Below are 17,794 nucleotides of genomic sequence, written 5' to 3'. Positions count from 1 at the left end.
TAGTAAGTACTTCACAAGGGAGTAGCCTTGACTTGTCTAATTAAACACAGGATGCACAGAAGGGTGTGGACGCACTATTTTATCAGAAAGGTGTTCCTCAAACTCCATGACTACACACATTTTCAGCACTGCCACCTCAAGTTACAGCACAACAACAGTGACACTTGCCTGTTTTCTAAAACCAAAGAAAAGCCTATTCCTGGAAGCAGGATTTGTTTGGGAGAGTGGGGGTGGTGGCTGGGACAGGAGGAGAGAAGTGTAAGGAAACAGATAAATAAGACTCTTGGTTAACCCAGTATTATTTCCTTGAATTTTCTATTCAGAGTCCCTAAACAGTCTTCACAAAAAGTCTATAGAATGAAACCTACAAGCCACTACTTGGTTTCTCTGCTAATATACAAATATGAGTTGCAATGGAATTGTGAAGAAATATGTCCAGAAGAACAGCACTAGAGATACTTTATGAGAGATGAGAGAAAGAACAGAGGAGAGGGATAACAGTTGATGAACATTAGAAAACATGCTTGAGAACTGGTGACAGTGACTCAGTGTATATGATACATGTCGTATGATCAGATACAAGGATTTGTAATTTATTTCTAAAGCAAATCTTGCTCCTTTGTGTCCCATATCTCAAAACTTCCAATAAAAACTTCAACTGTCTCTGTGCATGTTGCCCTAGATCAGAAAAAGCTTCTGAGTGCCTATTTCAAGTTTCTTTCAATTTTCTTTAACCAATCTAAAACCTGAAAATTACTCCCACATTTATATACACACACACACACCCACACACACCCCCCCCCACCCTCTCCTGTGGCTGCTTTTAGGAAAGGAGAACTTTTTTTTTCTGACTGTATCCTTTCATCAATCTGTGCTTGTACCCTTTTCAAAGAAGAGAGCATGGATGACCACCCAATCAAAACGATCACAGAATCACTCATGTTGGAAAGCAGCTCGGGGTGTTTCTAATCCAACTTCCTGCTAAAAGGCAGGTCAGCAATGGGATCAGACCAGGCTTTGTCCAGTCAAGTCTTGAACACCAGGATTGTGACTAGCCTCTGGGAAACATGCTCAATTGCTTGGCTGTCCCTGTGAGAAACATCTTTTCCTTCACTTTACATCTGCTGTCTTTTGTTCTCCTGCTGGGCACCCCTGGATACTTTGAGGGAATGGCTGCTATTAGGTTCTCTCAATGCTTTTTCTTCTCCAGGCTGAACCAGTCCAGCTCCTTCAGACTTTTCTCACAGGGCAAGTACTTCTATCCCCAATCACCTTTCTTCATGTTATCCATGTTTTTCTTGCACAGGGGGTGGAGGCAAGATTGGATGCAGTACTCCAGCTGTGGTCTAACAACCTCCCCTCAATCTGGTGGCTGAGCAACTGCTGGACATTTCAGGATGCTCTTGGCCTTCCTTGCTGCCAGGGCACACAGCTGGCTGTCTGCCGGGCTCCCTAGCCCCTTTTTGGCAGAACTGTTCCCTGGCCAGTCAGTCCCCAGCCTGTTCTGTGGCTGGAACATCTCCTTCCCAGGTGTAGGACAACACATTTGTCATTACTGAATTTCATAAGGCTACTGTTGGCCTTTTCCTTCAGGCTTCTGAGGTCCCTCTGGATGGTAGCCATGCCTTTCAGCACACTGGCTCCCTGATTTGGTGTCATCTGTAAACTTAATGAGGAAGCACTGATACTTCCTCTGGGTCATTGATAAAGATGTGAAAACAATGAACCCCTGAAGACTCATTAAATACCATCCCCTAAGCTCCAGCATCCAAACAGTCTTAAAGGTGCATGGCTATCCACCCACCCAGACTGCAATACCCTAACATGGATACAAGAATGCTGTGGGAGTCAGTGTTGAAAGCCTCCCTAAAGTAGAGGTAAACAATACCCATTGCTCTCCCCTTGTTCATAAATCCAGGCAATCACATTGGTCAGGCATGATTTACCCTCAGTTCCCAAACACCACCTTCTTCATGCTCCCACAACGCTATCAGTGCCATTCATAGTTAACTATGACTATTTTTGCAGTTCAGTTTTTGTTGCTATACTTCTAAAATAAAAGCAGTTATTGGCTTAATTCTAAGTGTAAAGAATCTCTGCAGAAGGGAGTCCTTTTCAGAAGGTCAGGGTTAAAAGAAAAAAGGAAAGATGTCCAAACAAAAGCGTTCTTTTAATCTTAATTGGAGTTGCAACTGCAATGTTATCTTGTAGAAGAGGTTAAAAGAGAGGGTTACCAGTGAAGGACCCAATCGAACAAGTTGTTCAGTTAACGAGGCACTGGGCAAGGATGTGCTGCTGGAACTAGAAACAGAATTTGCCACGGATGAAATAATAGCTCTCTGCTAAGCTTTCACTTCCAAAACCCTGCCAACTGCTCACCAGGACACTTGGATAGCTCAGCAGTCCAATTACCAGGTGGGGACTGCCTTGAAACCATACGTTGAAATCCTGACAAGGCTGATTTCTCTCTTCTTCCTTTTGAGGCAGATATATATACCGTTCCATTTGCTGTGCTGCTGTTTCTGAACAGTTCTTAAAAATGGCCTGGCCTGCTGTGAAATGCCATTACAAATTCCATTATACTTTTCTCTAAAGATTCAAGTTTTAGTCCAACGCTGTGGCCAAATTTTCTCTCTTCAGCATGGCTAGGGGTTACCTTCCATTCTAAGAACAGACGCAGTTTAGCTTGTGATCATACAACACATGCAGGACAACCAGATGATCAGGTCCAGTCAGCATGGGTTTATTCCTTCTACGACAGGGCAGGCTGCTTATTGGATAAGGAAAAGGTTGTGGATGTTATTTATCTTGACTTCAGTAAGACCTTTGACACCGTTTCCCACAGCATCCTCCTGGTGAAACTGGCTGCTCGTGGCTTGGATGGGCACACACTTTGCTGGGTAAAAAACTGTCTGGATGGCTGGGCCCAAAGAGTTGTGGTGAACGGAGTTAAATCTGGTTGGCAGCCAGTCACAAGTGGTGTCCCCCAGGGCTCGATTTTGGGGCCATTCCTGTTCAACATCTTTATTGATGATCTAGACGAGGGGATCGAGTGCACCCTCAGTCAGTTTGCAGATGACACCCAGTTGGGTGGGAGTGTTGATGTGCTCGAGGGTAGGGAGGCTCTGCAGAGAGACCTGGACAGGCTGGAGCCATGGGCTGAGGCCAACTGGAGGAGTTTCCATAAGGCCAAATGCCGGGGGCTGCCCTTGGGACACAACAACCCCCAGCAGCACTACAGGCTTGGGGAGGAGTGGCTGGAGAGCTGCCAGTCAGAGAGGGACCTGGGGATGTTGATTGACAGCCAGCTAAACAGAGGCCAGCAGTGTGCCCAGGGGGCCAAGAAGGCCAATGGCATCCTGGCTTGTGTCAGCAATAGCGTGGCCAGCAGGGACAGGGAAGGGATCTGACCCCTGTACTTGGCACTGGTGAGGCCACACCTCGATTCCTGTGTTCAGTTTTGGGCCCCTCACTACAAAAAGGACACTGAATGACTCAAGTGTGTCCAAAGAAGGACAAGGGAGCTGGTGAAGGGTCTGGAGCACAGGTCATATGAGGAGCAGCTGAGGGAACTGGGGATGTTTAGTCTAGAGAAGAGGAGGCTGAGGGGAGACCTCATCGCCCTCTACAGCCACCTGAAAGGAGGTTGCAGAGAGCTGGGGATGAGTCTCTTTAACCAAGTAATAAGTGACAGGACAAGAGGTAATGGGCTCAAGTTGTGCCATGGAAGGTTTAGACTGGATATTAGGAAGCATTTCTTTCCAGAATGGGTTGTTAGGCATTGGAAGGGGCTGCCCAGAGAGGTGGTGGAGTCCCCATCCCTGGAGGCGTTTAAGATTTGTGTCAACATAGTGCTGAGGGATGTGGTGTGTAGTTGGGATCTGTCAATGTTAGGTCAATGGTTGGACTGGATGATCTTCAAGGTCTTTTCTAACCTAGACGATTCTGTGATTCTGTATTGCACCTTGTGGAGACTATAACTGTTCATTTAGAAACCCACTGGGTGCTAAGCAGCCTTGCAGGATGCAACTATTTCCCACTTGTCAATGGAAAATTATTTGTCTCTGATGAAGCAACAGTGCTTAGGTTTTTTTAAGCAACAAGGCAAAGAGCTGTAGGGTATTCCAGCTTCTTGGACTGCAGTCTGGTTAGTGTGGATCATGATGAGATTTTGATAGGACATTTCTGAAGCACAGCATTATTTCTGAAACTAAAGATTTAAATTTAATAAATATCTAGTTACAGTACTCATATTATTCTTTTAATACGGAAATGATAAAAATGCCAGTTCCTTAGGAGAAAAGGGATCAAATATTAGAAATGCATTGACAGCATACAGTTTTAAAATATTAAGTGGGATATTTTGACTTAGAAAAGACTTCAAGAAACAGTTCTCTGAAGGCTATGCGAGGTGAAGCTTTGTTGGTCATTTTGACAGGCTAGTAATCTTGAGCGTACAGAACATTCTCCAAACAAACTTTTACTTTGCAAAAGTGATTCATGGATTCTAGTAAAGATGATTAATTCTGCCTCTTGATTTTTGCTCAAGTAAACCTGCACTTTTTGAGAAAGATTTTAAGCATCATATGTCCAAAATGAATCTAGTAATAAACCCCTATATTGAAACTAGATAGGATCCAGTCATCTCATCACAAAGACAGCAGTAAACCGTAACTAATTTATTAAACAATCCACATTACCGGACTTGGAATATTGGAGTAATTCTCCAAACTTTATCCTCTCATCCATTTCTATCAGCTTTACAGCTTATCCAAAAACCTTTGTTTCTTGTAACTCAGTCAGCAGTGAGAAACATCCCCCACTGCACCTCCCATCACCATATTGCTATAAATAAGGGAAGGTCATTGAGCCAAGCACTACATGTTTAGTTTAGCAAATTTGAAACATCAATTTTGACAACAATGATATTTGAAATTACAATGGAATACTCAGCGGCACAGAAAATTATAATATATGCAAAGCTTATTAGTCAAACCTAGAGCCTAAAAAAAAAAAAATAAAATCAATTTGGAACACATAACAAACCCACCATCCTACTTTGTGCATAAAACAGAGTACTGAATATTATTTTTAGACATTTAGGATTGTAAATAGAGTGCCTTTGGAAAATACATGAAATGCTTCAGGAAGCTCAAATACAGACTACTGTGATTATCTTACCAGAGGCTCCAAAAAAAATAAATGCAGCTTGTTTTGTACACTATGAATGCTACCTAAGGCACAGAAAGTCAAGTGAACTAGATCCTTCCTTCTGTATTTTTTCTATTTAATTAGTTACAGGATATGGAAGTCTTCATAAATATTTCTTCTGAGCCGTGTATGGCCTCCACCTCTAAAATTACGGTGCATACACCCTTACTCTCCAAACTGTAGATCCCAGCATACAGTGCAATACTTTGATCTGACCAGACAATATATCATTTAATATCAGACAGAAAAATGAGATTAAATATAAAACATAAGCCATGCTTGTCCAGTGAACACAAGTCATTCAATAAATGTGCCAACAGAACGTCTGTGCATTGAAGCAGCTTAGTCTAACCACAGGACGGGAGATCAGAAACATTCAGGTAGACAAAGAGAGAGATCAATTTTCTTTCTCCAAGAAGAGAAACATCGACAAAATATTGGGTTTTAATCTAGTCAAGACCAAGTATGTTAAGTTCAGATGTTAACATTTAGTCAGTATTTTTAAACAGTAATTTTTAAACAGTTTTCCAGTCAAACTCTTAACGCTCTTAGATACACTAAGAAGAAAAACCAATCCTCTTATTCTATTTCTATATCTATGTATGTATTCTACTGAATGAGAGTAAGTTCAGACTGGTACATTTATGTATCACAAAAGGTTCTGCATTTCAAGCCAAAAATGTGTTACAAAAACCCCCAGATAGTACTTAATAGCTAATGAAAAGTCACAAGAAAATATTCACTCACGAGTGATGGCAGCACTTTTTGTTCTTTATTTGTGATTAAGAAAAAAGCTCATAGAGCAAACACCAACTCCTTTCCCTCCCATAAGCACATGGCTGTAAGGAGATAACAATTACTCTAAATGTGGAATTAACATCTGGCTTAAAACTCAGTAACTCAGATGAGCACTGGCTAAGGTTACCACGTGTGACATTAGGAGAGGAAAAGAGGTATGAAGAGTGGTCTATTATCATAACAGTGTTTTCAGTATAATGTTTTATTATCAGGGTAGATTACCTTCCCTTTGACACACAACATGACCTTCCATTACCCAGGGTAGCAGAAAAGGTTTCCAATCTTGTAATAAATTACCCACAGAAGTTGCAGAAGCACCAGGTCCCTAGCTAATTGTAGCAATAACTTGCACTGATAGAGAATTTCTCCTTCAAGGATTCCAACAAATTATTGGGACATAAAACCCCACAGTCAAGCCTCAAAATCCATATAGGTTAGTAAGTACTGCCACTAGATCACAGAATAAGCAGTTCTGTATAAGTATGTAAGTGTAGTATACTTGGTTGCCCAACACTGCATCTCCCCATAGCTGGCAGGAATTATGTTCATCCTATGTTTTCATTGCTTTCAGATGCTGATAAGGGTGCCACCATCAGTTTGATAAATATTCACCTTCACATGGAAAATGTGCAAATAACAGCCAGCAATTTTTCGCATAAATTATAGACTGAAAATAATAAATCAACAAATTTAGTAAAAAATGTGCTCAGTAGTTCTGGAAATCAGGAAAGCTATTTAGAGGTCTACACAAAATAGATTTCTTATTGTTTTGTAAACAAAACACTTGAACATTTATTTTCATATTGTAAATTAGTCAGGTCAGGAAAAAGCATGAGTGAGACATCTAATTTACTTTAGACAGTGATAAAACTACTTAAATCAATCAATAAATGTTACTCCCTTCAAAACTAGTTTACATAGAAAGACCATTAATTTGAAAACCTATTTGACAATCTATTGGACTAAAAAAAAATGCTGTGATATTTTAGATGAGTCAGAGATGTTTTCTGGAACTTAGTAGCAGGTTAATTTCAAGGCAACACAACGCCCTTCTATATGACATCCAGAACATAATTCAAGCTATAAACTCCGAGGACGTACTGCAGCTTCTACTATGTCTTAAGCACTTAATTTGAGCTGTGGTGACTTTAAAGCATTTTCCTAAGAAGGAAGCAGCCTGATATTATTTAAATAAATAAAAACACTGATTATAAGGGGAGGCACATTTTGGTGAATAAATGAATTTATGAAGAATTCCATTAGTGATTAAATCCAAAACTTGACAAAAAGTGATTGCTTGAACCTAGCCCCTTCCACTCTCAGTTTCCCTGTTCTTAGCTGTGATTAACAATGCAAATAAATGATGGCTTCTCAACTCCCCCCTCCCCCCCCCCCCCCTTCAAATCTTCCACAGCTATTCTAACATAGCCTGCAGAAAAGTGTTTAACATTCACTGAACATGTAACCATCAACAGCAGCTACCCACAAGGTAAACTGATTCTCTCCAACACCAAGGCTCTGAAGAAACTTGTATCCACATTTCTCCTGCTTATGAAAACGATGAACAGTTTACACCTACCTGTAACTGCAACTGAGCATTGTGATATCTGTATGTTTGTTGGAGAAAGCCAATGCCAGTAAATAAATACTACCAAGCAAAATTACCAAGTATTCCGCAAGCAAATACTAGTTAGCAGAAATACATGCTGTGCAAGAGAAAGATGAAGACAACTCTGTAAAGACTGACCTCACAGGATACAAGACTATTCTCACAGGCACTTAAAGTCACAGAACTAAATTCAATTATATATAAACTTCAATACAAGAATGGATTAGTGATTCTTGCAAATATATTAGAACTGATTGTAATTTTAGGGAGAGATTTTTTTTTTCTTAAACACATACTTTCTCTGGCAGCTATAAGACGACAATCTTACCTTTATACAAGGTAATGATTTAGAAACAGGGCTTTAATATTTCCAGACAAGGGTACCCCACACAAGCAGACTAAGAAGGACTGTCAAGGCCTAGCAATGAAGTTTGTGGAGATTCTGTTATATTGAGAATCCCACAAGACATTTTTAATCTCACGCTGGTTTGATATAAATGGAGCTGTATTTAAATAAATAATCTCACACTGGTTTGATATAAATGGAGCTGCATTTAAATAAATACTAGTTTCTTGCAAAGTATATTAAAAAATGCAGTTAATTGTGTCAATTTACAAATCAGCATTTTCTAAACTTAAGTTAAACACTGTTTGATCTAAATGCTATCAAGTTCAAAAAGAAAAAAAAAGTTCTGCAATTCAATGAAGATTCATTTGTAATAACACTAACACAATATTATACTTCTGGATTTCACAATAGCTTCACAGCTTGCTTTAAAGAGGATTTCTGAAAAAGGATTACTGGGATGAAGCAGAAGTGAATTCCTGACATCTTGATATCAACACATTCATACACACACACAGAAGCATAGGCTTCTTTTCTTTAGAAGATTTAAATGTGATTTAACCAATTGCTATTTATTTTAAAAGTTAGAAAAATATATCTAAGCAGCAGCTTTTCCCAAGACTTTGTAACAAACGATGCTGAAGAAAAGTCTAGTCCTAAGTATTATGAGTCTCTGAATATTAGCCAAGCCTGGCATTTAGCCATTCACAGCACAGGAACTTTAAATTTTCCTGGAGAATAATTTAAAGATTGTATTTCATACACATTCTGTTAAGGAAGACAGCATCTGAATACAACTGAATTCTTTCACTATTATCATATTAAATATTAAGATGTGCGATGCACCCTGAGAAAAATGTTAGAATTTTATACAAAGTTCAGGTGAAAAGGAACAGAATAAAATTAAAAGTAGAAAAAATCTGAGGGAAAAATGCCATTTTCCATAATGCCATGCTAGCCAAAATACTGTGTGAATGACTTGTGGCATCTTCGTTCTTGAGAAAGAACTATGACAACAAGAAAACCCCCAAAAATATTCCTCACTGAGGACATCGTCTGTACCAAGTTCTGCACAAAACATTCATGCAATAGCTGGCCCGAGTATTCACACATGCAAGAAAACAATCAAGAAAGTTTTGTTTTCATGCTCATTTTTCTTGGTAAAGCATGTACAATCTAGGACTGTACTTTCTTGGTCAGAACCCAAAAAAACATGGGAACGGCTTTATCAAAGAGGTAGTTCAGACAGCATCCTTGCTATTGGTTGATGCATCAAGTGGTTCTACACATTGCCAGATCGACTGCAGTTTGTTGTGTTTTTTTTCCAAATTACATTGATTTTTTAAAAACCCAGAATGCCAATCTTCTAAAGATTACTTGAAATAATAGCCTGTATCTACTGTATCTTGAATAAGTCAGTGTTAGGTAATCAGCATCTTTCCATCATGGGCAACATACAGATGGATATAGTGAGGAACTAAATATTAAATCACAGAATCATGGAATGGTTTGGGTTGGAAGGGACCTTAAACATCATCCAGTTCCAACCCCCCTGCCATGGGCAGGGACACCTTCCACTAGACCAGGCTGCTCAAAGCCCCATCCAACCTGGCCTTGAACACTGCCAGGGAGGGGGCAGCCACAACTGCTCTGGGCAATGTGTTCCAGTGCCTCACCACCCTCACAGGAAAGAATTTCTTCCTTATATCTAATCTAAATCAACCCTTTCAGTCCTACACCCCCTAATAAATAGTCCCTCCCCATCTTCCCTGTAGCCCCCTTTAAGTACTGGAATGTTGCTATAAGGTCTCCCCAAAGCCTTCTCTTCTCTGGGCTGAACAACCCCAACTCTCTCAGCCTGTCCTCACACAGGAGGTGCTCCAGCCCCTGATCATCTTCATGGCCTCCTCTGGACATGCTTGAGCACACATCCAAGAGCAAGGAAAGGAGGAGATATGCTAGGACAGCATCTCAGTACTTAAAAAACTATTACTACATTACAAAATGTTTTTAATTTACCAGAAATCATATGCATATGTATACTGGCATGAATCACTGCCAGAGGCAGTAATTTTTCTATTACTCTCGTTAGTTCTCAAACAAATTCTACTGGTAATTAAATCTTACATAAAAAGAAAAATGTCCCTGTTCTACCGTGCTATACAAAGAACACAAATAATGTCTTAAATAACAATCACATCAGATTAACTCAATTTGGGTGCCTTTACTAAAATAACAAAATCCATTAATCAGTCTTTTGAGGAAGCCCCCACTCATTTGTCTTCTGACTATAAAATTTCAGCTTTTCCAGAACTCTGTATGCCATGTATGTGCTCCAAACTCTCCAAGTTATTACTATTCAAAACTCTGCCAAAAAAAAAAAAAGGAAGTAATGAAAATTACATTAAAACCAATGGGTATTTATTGTCTAGGAAGAGCATAATCTTACAAGGATAAAGTGAAAGTATTTGGAAAATGACAATTACTGTTGCACCTTTAAATCCAAGAAAGCAACTCCTAATGAATATGATCAACAGAACTTTGATGGGATGATTTTCAGTTGGGAAATGTTACTATAAAAAAAAAAATCATCAAAATATTTGGCAAAATTGTTTCCATTTGGTTTAAAATTTCCTTCCATAGAAATATGTTCTGATGGTATCAAATGGTTGTTTTGACATTTTTGTAACAGAATGCTTTAGTTGTCTTTCCAAAATATTTTATATATAGAATACTGAAGTCAAATAGAAATACTTGAATACTGTCAGACTCAAAGTCTGACAATGCAAAATCATGTTCTTACGCCTCTAGATTTTCCCCCAAAGAGCATGCATTTCCATGTTTTACTACAATGCATAGTCATCTCAGTCCTCTTCACAGTTCCCATCCTAATCAGTGGATTGAGCACCATCTAGGTGTCTAAAAATGCCAACATCTCTATTCAAGCATACATGGTTCTGATAGAATAAGGCAATATACATAAAAGAACCTAAAGTAACACAACAGCAAAATACCTTCATGGTATGTGGTCACTGAAATAACAGCCAAAATTTAACTGTCCAAAGAAAGCAATACTTATAAGGTTAACCAAAAATCTGTGTGCTCTACAAAACTGATCTGTTTTGTGCACATGCAGTGCCTGTTTTCCCATGATTTCAGGTCACGCAGCTACGAGGACAAAACAGGTGTTTGCAACAGTTCATGATAAACACCCTGTACCCAGGACACGTCTCTGTTTTCTCATTATTGTTTTTGTTTTGGATTTTTTTTTTTTTTAAATCACCATTTAGTGTTTTTTTTTCCTCCCTAACATGCAGAAGCATGATACCAAGATCTGACAATCTGCTGACAGATCTTGTCAATCAAAAACTTCATTTGGATAACCAGTGAGAAAAAGGCTTATCCAGCTTGGATAACTGTCACACGTAAAATTTTAACACAGTTGTTAAATTACCTGAGTGACAGAAAGAACCTTAATTACCTTAAGTGCAGAAAGAACCAGTGATCAGATTCTATACACTTGGGCCTTAAAGCAAAGAAAGATTTTTCAATTAAAGTGACCAAATAAAGTATGTTGGGAAGAAGATAAAGAAACCGATTTCTGAAAAACTGTATTTTTAAAAGATTTTATTTGTTGTGAACTATTTTGTTGAAAGAGCTGTTAGCAGAATCTTAAAAGCTTTATGACCCCTTGAAAGAACAGGTCATCATGCAAGTCCAGGTCAACTCAACCTATACTCATGGAAAAAATCCAGACACTTTCATGAATTGGTGCTTATGTGTATCTATCTGACTATTCCCAGAGCCTGCTCCTTCCCCAGTTTCAGGAACCATTGAGAGAGGCACCATGCAGAAGTGCACAGTCAGAATTGCTATAGCAATAACAACTTCCTCCTGGACATCTTTCTTCCTACTGTTACGGCAGTAGGAGAAGGCACCCTCTGAGCGGCTCCTCTCCTTTACATGGGCTCATTTGGTGTGGCCAGAAGGAGCCTTTGCTGAAATCCAAGACCATAAACCCCTCAGCCTACAGCCCATGCGCAGAAAGCCCTTGCAGCCTGCCAAACCAACCTACTTGATCAGATCTGGGTAGCCCTTTTTCCCAAAGGAATAGACTACAGGCTAGACTGACAGGCGAAGCAATGTGAGGAAAGTTAGTCTATTAAATAGACAACAAGAGATTTCTTCTGAAGACAATGATTTCACCTCATATAACCACCTGTATAAGTTTCTACATCAGGCATCCTGCAAGAGGACCCACAAAGGTCCTATACATCAAATTAAGTTGCAGCATGTAAGAAAGCTTCCAGGTCCTATATGTAAGAATGGAATCAAGGCACAAACGCAATATACTGACTTTTCATTGATGCTCCACCAAAAGTCCATTTCATTCCAAGTGACACAAGGTATTAAGGGACTAGATGCAGCATCTGTGCCCAGCTGCCAAGGAGGAAGAAAAAAGGTTGCATTCATTCTCAAACAAATAACAACAACTCTCAAACAACTCTGACACAATAGATGGCAATAAAATGAGCTTGTAAAAAAACCATAAACAGCTGGAAGATAGATAAAAACAAAGAAGGCAGAAACCTGAGGTACGATTTAATAGAGACATGACATGATTTTTTTACGTTGCTTCTTAAAAAAATAAAGAATTGGAATACCATCTAGGAAATGAGAAGATGAAAACATTTAGAATTTCTTCTTTTTTTAGTATCATGTCAAATTTATGCTCAAAGAGTATCCTATAGCAGTTTCACATCTTTCTCCGGAATACAGTATCTAAGAATCTTGCCATTATGCATGCAGAAAAATTAAAATAACAAAGAGTATGCCAATATACTGCTATGTCCCAGTTCCTCACCTTAGCATAGAAAGTTGATCAGCACACTCACTATTTCAGCAAGGTTTTAATCTGGGTAGCAGTTAGCAAGAATTCTCAAAATGGAAAAGACTGACATTAGTGGAACAGCAACAGAAACAATGAGAAATGGCACAATGCTAAACATGACCCCTCGTCCAAATGTTCAAGGACGGCTCTTTGTTTACTTTTGTGTTTAATCAGGAGTCACAATCAAACTTTACATAGTAACAGCTGGCATCTGACACAGTTCCTTCCATTTTACTATTTGCAAGAAGCAGACTAAATCTTGCATACACAGCAATGATCAACAGCTGAAATTTCTTCTTAAACACAGATCAGCTTATTTTTTATGCATATCAGTAAGAGTTACCCCTCTACACATACAGGATACCCAGCCATCTGTGTTTTTTTTTTTTTTTTTTTCCCTCAGACCCATCCGATCTTACAGAAGTAGCAACTCATTGCCATGAAGAAAAACCAAACATTTTATTTGAGTGATGATCATTGTTCTTTACTCTGATTTCATACATGCAGAAGACCTCAAACTGTAGAAACATAAGTCCTAATATTAAAACTTCATCTCACCAAACTTTTACATTAAATTCAGATATTAAGCTTAGTACAAAACTACAGGAATCACAAACTTTTTTTATTGAGAACAGCTTTAATGCCACAAAACTAAATACATCTTAAGAACATGTTCTGCCCTATCTAGTGGAATCCCTGAATTTTTACTTCCTAAACTTTCATTCAAAACAAAAAAGCCACATTTATCATAAACACCTTGGGATTTTTAAAATGAAGATTGTCTACATGTTGATAAAATCATTCAGAGACAGACAAATCAAATTCTGTATGACATTTACCAGAAACAAGTGGAAGGTCCTGCACTTGGGAGGACACAGCCGAAGAGCCCAGCACAGGCTAGGATCTATGTGTTTGGGGAACAGCCTCGCCAAAAGACACCTGGTGGAGAACAAACTGAACGTAAGACTGCAGCGTCCCACTGCAGCAACGAAGGCAAATCAGATCCTGAGCTGCATCTGCAGGGGCATTACTAACAGAGACAGATGTGATCATTCCACTCTGCTCAGTGCTTGTCAGGCTGCACCTGGAGTACTGTGACCTGTTCTGGTCCCCATGATTCAAAAAAGATGTGGACAGACTGGAGAAGTCCAAAGGAGGGCCACAAAAAAGATCAAAGGGCTGGAGAACCTGCCCTATAAGGAAAGACTGAAGGAGTTAGGTCTCTTCTACCTGAAGAAGAGGCGGGGGGGGGGGGATCTTATCACAGCTTTCTGATACTTAAAGGGCAGCTACAAAGAGGATGGAGGTTCTCTCTTCACAAGGAGCCAGATGGAGAGGATAAGGGGCAATGGGTACAAGTTGCACTGGGAGAAGTTTTATCTGGACATAAGAAATTTTTTACAGTGAGAACAATCAACCACTGGAACAACCTCCCCAGGGACGTGGTAGAGTCCCAATTCCTGGAGGTTTTCAAGACACAGCCGGACATGGTGATAGATACATGGAGGCTCCCTTTCCCAGAAAAGGTTGGTCCAGATGATCTTTGGGGGGCCCTTCCAACCTGGGCTGTTCTATGGGTCTATGACTCCCTAAAAGCAGATCAACAACTATGTCGTTCAAAGCAGGAAAAACAATTGGTGCTGAAAAAACAGTATAACTTATTTTGCTTGGTTTTGTACTTAGGCTAGCAGAGATTTCCTAAAAACATACTTACTAGTTCTAAAATCTTGAAGGACATGTCTCATGAAACTGCATGCATTCAATTAACGTTTCCAATGCAAAACCTGTTTTGACAAATTTCCTTCCCCAATTCTTCTGTAGTTTAATTAATCAAATTATATTGTCCATTCTAATAGAAACATCAAATTCCATTAAAATGTAATTTACACAGACAAGAAAAAAATATATTTATAAAGAAATATGCAACATCCACCAGTTAACAGAGAACATAATGGATAACTGAAATAAATAAAGAATTAGAAAGGACACCAGCTGGAAGCATGTCATATGATGTTTTCCAGAACTTTTTAGCTACCATTAGTATCTTCATACGCCATAGGAAGGCTGGGAACCTTAAAATCATAGTAACGTTGGTTAACTAGAATGTCTGGAGCTTATCCAAGCCAATTTCCCACTTGAAGCAGGCCTACCCACAAGAAAGTCAGGTCAGCCGTGGTACTGTTCAGTTAGACCTGTTATGAAAACTTTCAAAAATAGAGATGTCAAAATCTCTCAGGTTGACCTGCCTCAGTCCTGTGCTACTCTTCTAGAGAAAACCCTCTTCCCCTAGGTTCCTATGGGTTTTGACCACTGAGCTTCAGTCATGTTAAACTTTTAAAGTTCAGATTATCCTTGTTTGCAACCAGATGTGTTTTAACAGTTTTCACAAGTTTACAAATCCTTTTGTTGTCTGTACCAAAAAAAGAGACACAACAGAAAGCCATTGTTTCAATCACAAATTAAATTCTATTTAGAAATTAACCCTTAAATCAATTTAATTGAGACCGTAAACTGACATTTTCTAAACTGTCAGAGGATCTACTTTTGTTAACCAAGCAGAAGAAAACAGTAGGCTCATTAAGAACCACCTTTTTGACTCAAACCTTAATATCTCCCGTTTGCATTCTGATTTTCCTCCAGTACAAATCACTCTTCCTTCCTCAGACTGTCTGCATGGGTAATAGGGCAGACATTAAATTACTTACAGTCTACTAAATTCTCTCTTCCTGCTGTTAAAACCTGACCTCCACATCTGGGCCTGCAAGCACTCCATAATATTTACTGCAGAACTCTAGAGATGCTCCTATGTGTTGTTAGTTTGAACACTGTCAGTGGTGACCTCAGTTACTTTAAGACATGAATGTTATTCTCCACATTTACAGTACTAAAAGTTCTTTTGGGTGGTAGAAGAAGATTTGGTACTACCAGATGATGTATGGAATATATTTACTAGGAAAGCCACAAAACAAAAACATCTAATTTTCCATCACAATCCATATGTACAGGTTTAAGAGAAAAAGCACAGCAAGCAAAGGAGACAAGGAGGAGACAATAACCAGCTGATCATACTTCAAACATACACTTACAAATATGCACTCTTTACGACAATAAAACATTGTGAAGTTCTCTAACTGAAATCATGAATCGATAAGATTAATCTGTAACACTTTCTACTCTGCTAGAAGTTGGTTCTTACAAAGGCATTAGGTTTACTCCAGGGTATTGCCGTATCACATTATGGCAGCCTTGAGGACATGCCAGGACTGCTTATCTTGGCACGGAAGAACCTATTGGGGTGTCCATTTCATCTATGGGTGGGGCATAAACTCCAAGGCAGAATTGTTGTTGTGGTCCTCCAGGTGTCTACATGTAATAATTGCTGATAGTTTCTTGCTACAAACTGCTATTCCTTTTAGTGCTCACAAATTATACATCGCAAGATTTTATATAGCTGCTGATTTTATAGTATCTAAGGACAGGCCCATCAAAACCAGAGATCCTTCCCTTAAGGAAAGGAAAAACTTGCACTGTGATATGGTGTCAAAAACTCAGATATCCAAGGTAAACACATATCCTATGATTTCTATCCTTTAAAATTTGCTAGTATAAAAACACTAAAAAAAACAGAACAAAAAGTTTTACAATGTGTTAAACAGAAAACTCCCCAGTGCACTTACTGTTGTGTGATAGTTAGCCTTGCATGCCAAAAATCTCCATACAGCCAAGATCCCTCAGGTACATACTTAATTCTGGGGGACCTGGGGAGGAGGGTTGGGATCCAACTATGGTTTATAGAGAAGGGATGACAACAATTTCCCAAGTCCCCTGTGTGCCATCAGCAAGGGGCTGGGCAGAGGCAGGGCCACATGTGGTCTGTGAGGCTGGTGCCACCACTGTGAGGTGGTGCTGGCTTGCTGTGAACTGATCACCCCCCAGCACAAACCCACTGCTGAAAACACACCATGGCCCAGATGGGAGCTACATTCAACTGTTCACCAACTGCACATCTCATGGGCTTCAAGCTATTCCTGTTACATACAATCCTCCCTTTGTTAGTCAGAATAACGGCAAACTGGGATACTTAGGTCAATGAAGGGCAGGGGGAAGCCTTGAGAACAGTGGAACTAAAGAAGGAGGGGAACATGATGCACATGCACGCTGCTATGTGGAGTCAGCTCCAGCTCAGTTTCAGCTCCACAGCCTTTCTTCTCAGGGCACTCCCTCACACATGAGGTTTGGGGAGTACTTGCGCTATGAAGAGCACAGAGCTCACTATGGTTATCCAAGTTCAAAGGCTTTCTGTTCCCAATTCTCGCCAGGCTGGAGATGATTCACTGCAAAGGTAGCTCACATGTCTCTGCTCGTGGTCGAACTGAGGGGTAAAGTGAATATGCTACCAGTGGGTAATATAATTTTGCCACTGCTGGTGGGGAGCACCCCGTGTGAATGCAGCAGATACCCAATGGAGATCAGGCATATGCCTGTAGCATGCGGACAGGCATACCCTTTGCCAGAAACCGGTGCATGTCTTTCACAAACAGCCAGCCAGCCAGCCACGCAGCACCGCATCCTGTGCGGCAGGAGGAGTGAATCCTGCTCTCTCGTCATACACAGCATCCTGAGCTTGGGCACAGCACATGGTGCCAGGGTTTGGCTGGGAAGCCAGCCTCTTCCAGCCCGGCCAGGGCTGCAACTTGGCCCCGGCTCTCCTCTGCCAGGAGCAGGGCAACATCCAGACCAGACACGAGCTTTTTCAGCCTGAGACAATCTGTCTTGTTCCTTCTTCCTACAGCAGGAAGGGCCCATAACCTGGTGCTTTTTGAGGCAGCCCGCGGCCAGGCCCAGGGGCCGGGGGCTGACCCTCCCCCGCGCCCCGAGTCGCTCCCCGGCCCATGCCCATGCCCAGGCCCAGGCCCGGGCAGGATTTGAGTTCTGTGAT

General features: G+C 40.2%; 1 long non-coding RNA gene across 1 annotated transcript; it reads right to left on the bottom strand.

Annotated features, from left to right (window-relative positions):
- Positions 1-3,774: 3,774 nt before the first annotated feature.
- On the bottom strand, positions 3,775-15,723 carry LOC113477059. The gene is made up of 3 exons (XR_003397836.1): positions 15,712-15,723; positions 15,372-15,376; positions 3,775-3,953 (listed from the first exon to the last, which is right to left on the bottom strand). It is a non-coding gene; the product is annotated as an uncharacterized LOC113477059 (long non-coding RNA).
- Positions 15,724-17,794: the final 2,071 nt, after the last annotated feature.

Source organism: Athene cunicularia (genome assembly GCF_003259725.1).
Source record: "Athene cunicularia isolate RWA chromosome 2 unlocalized genomic scaffold, athCun1 chr2_part1, whole genome shotgun sequence".
NCBI lineage: Eukaryota > Metazoa > Chordata > Aves > Strigiformes > Strigidae > Athene > Athene cunicularia.
This window is presented reverse-complemented; position numbering and strand designations above follow the sequence as displayed.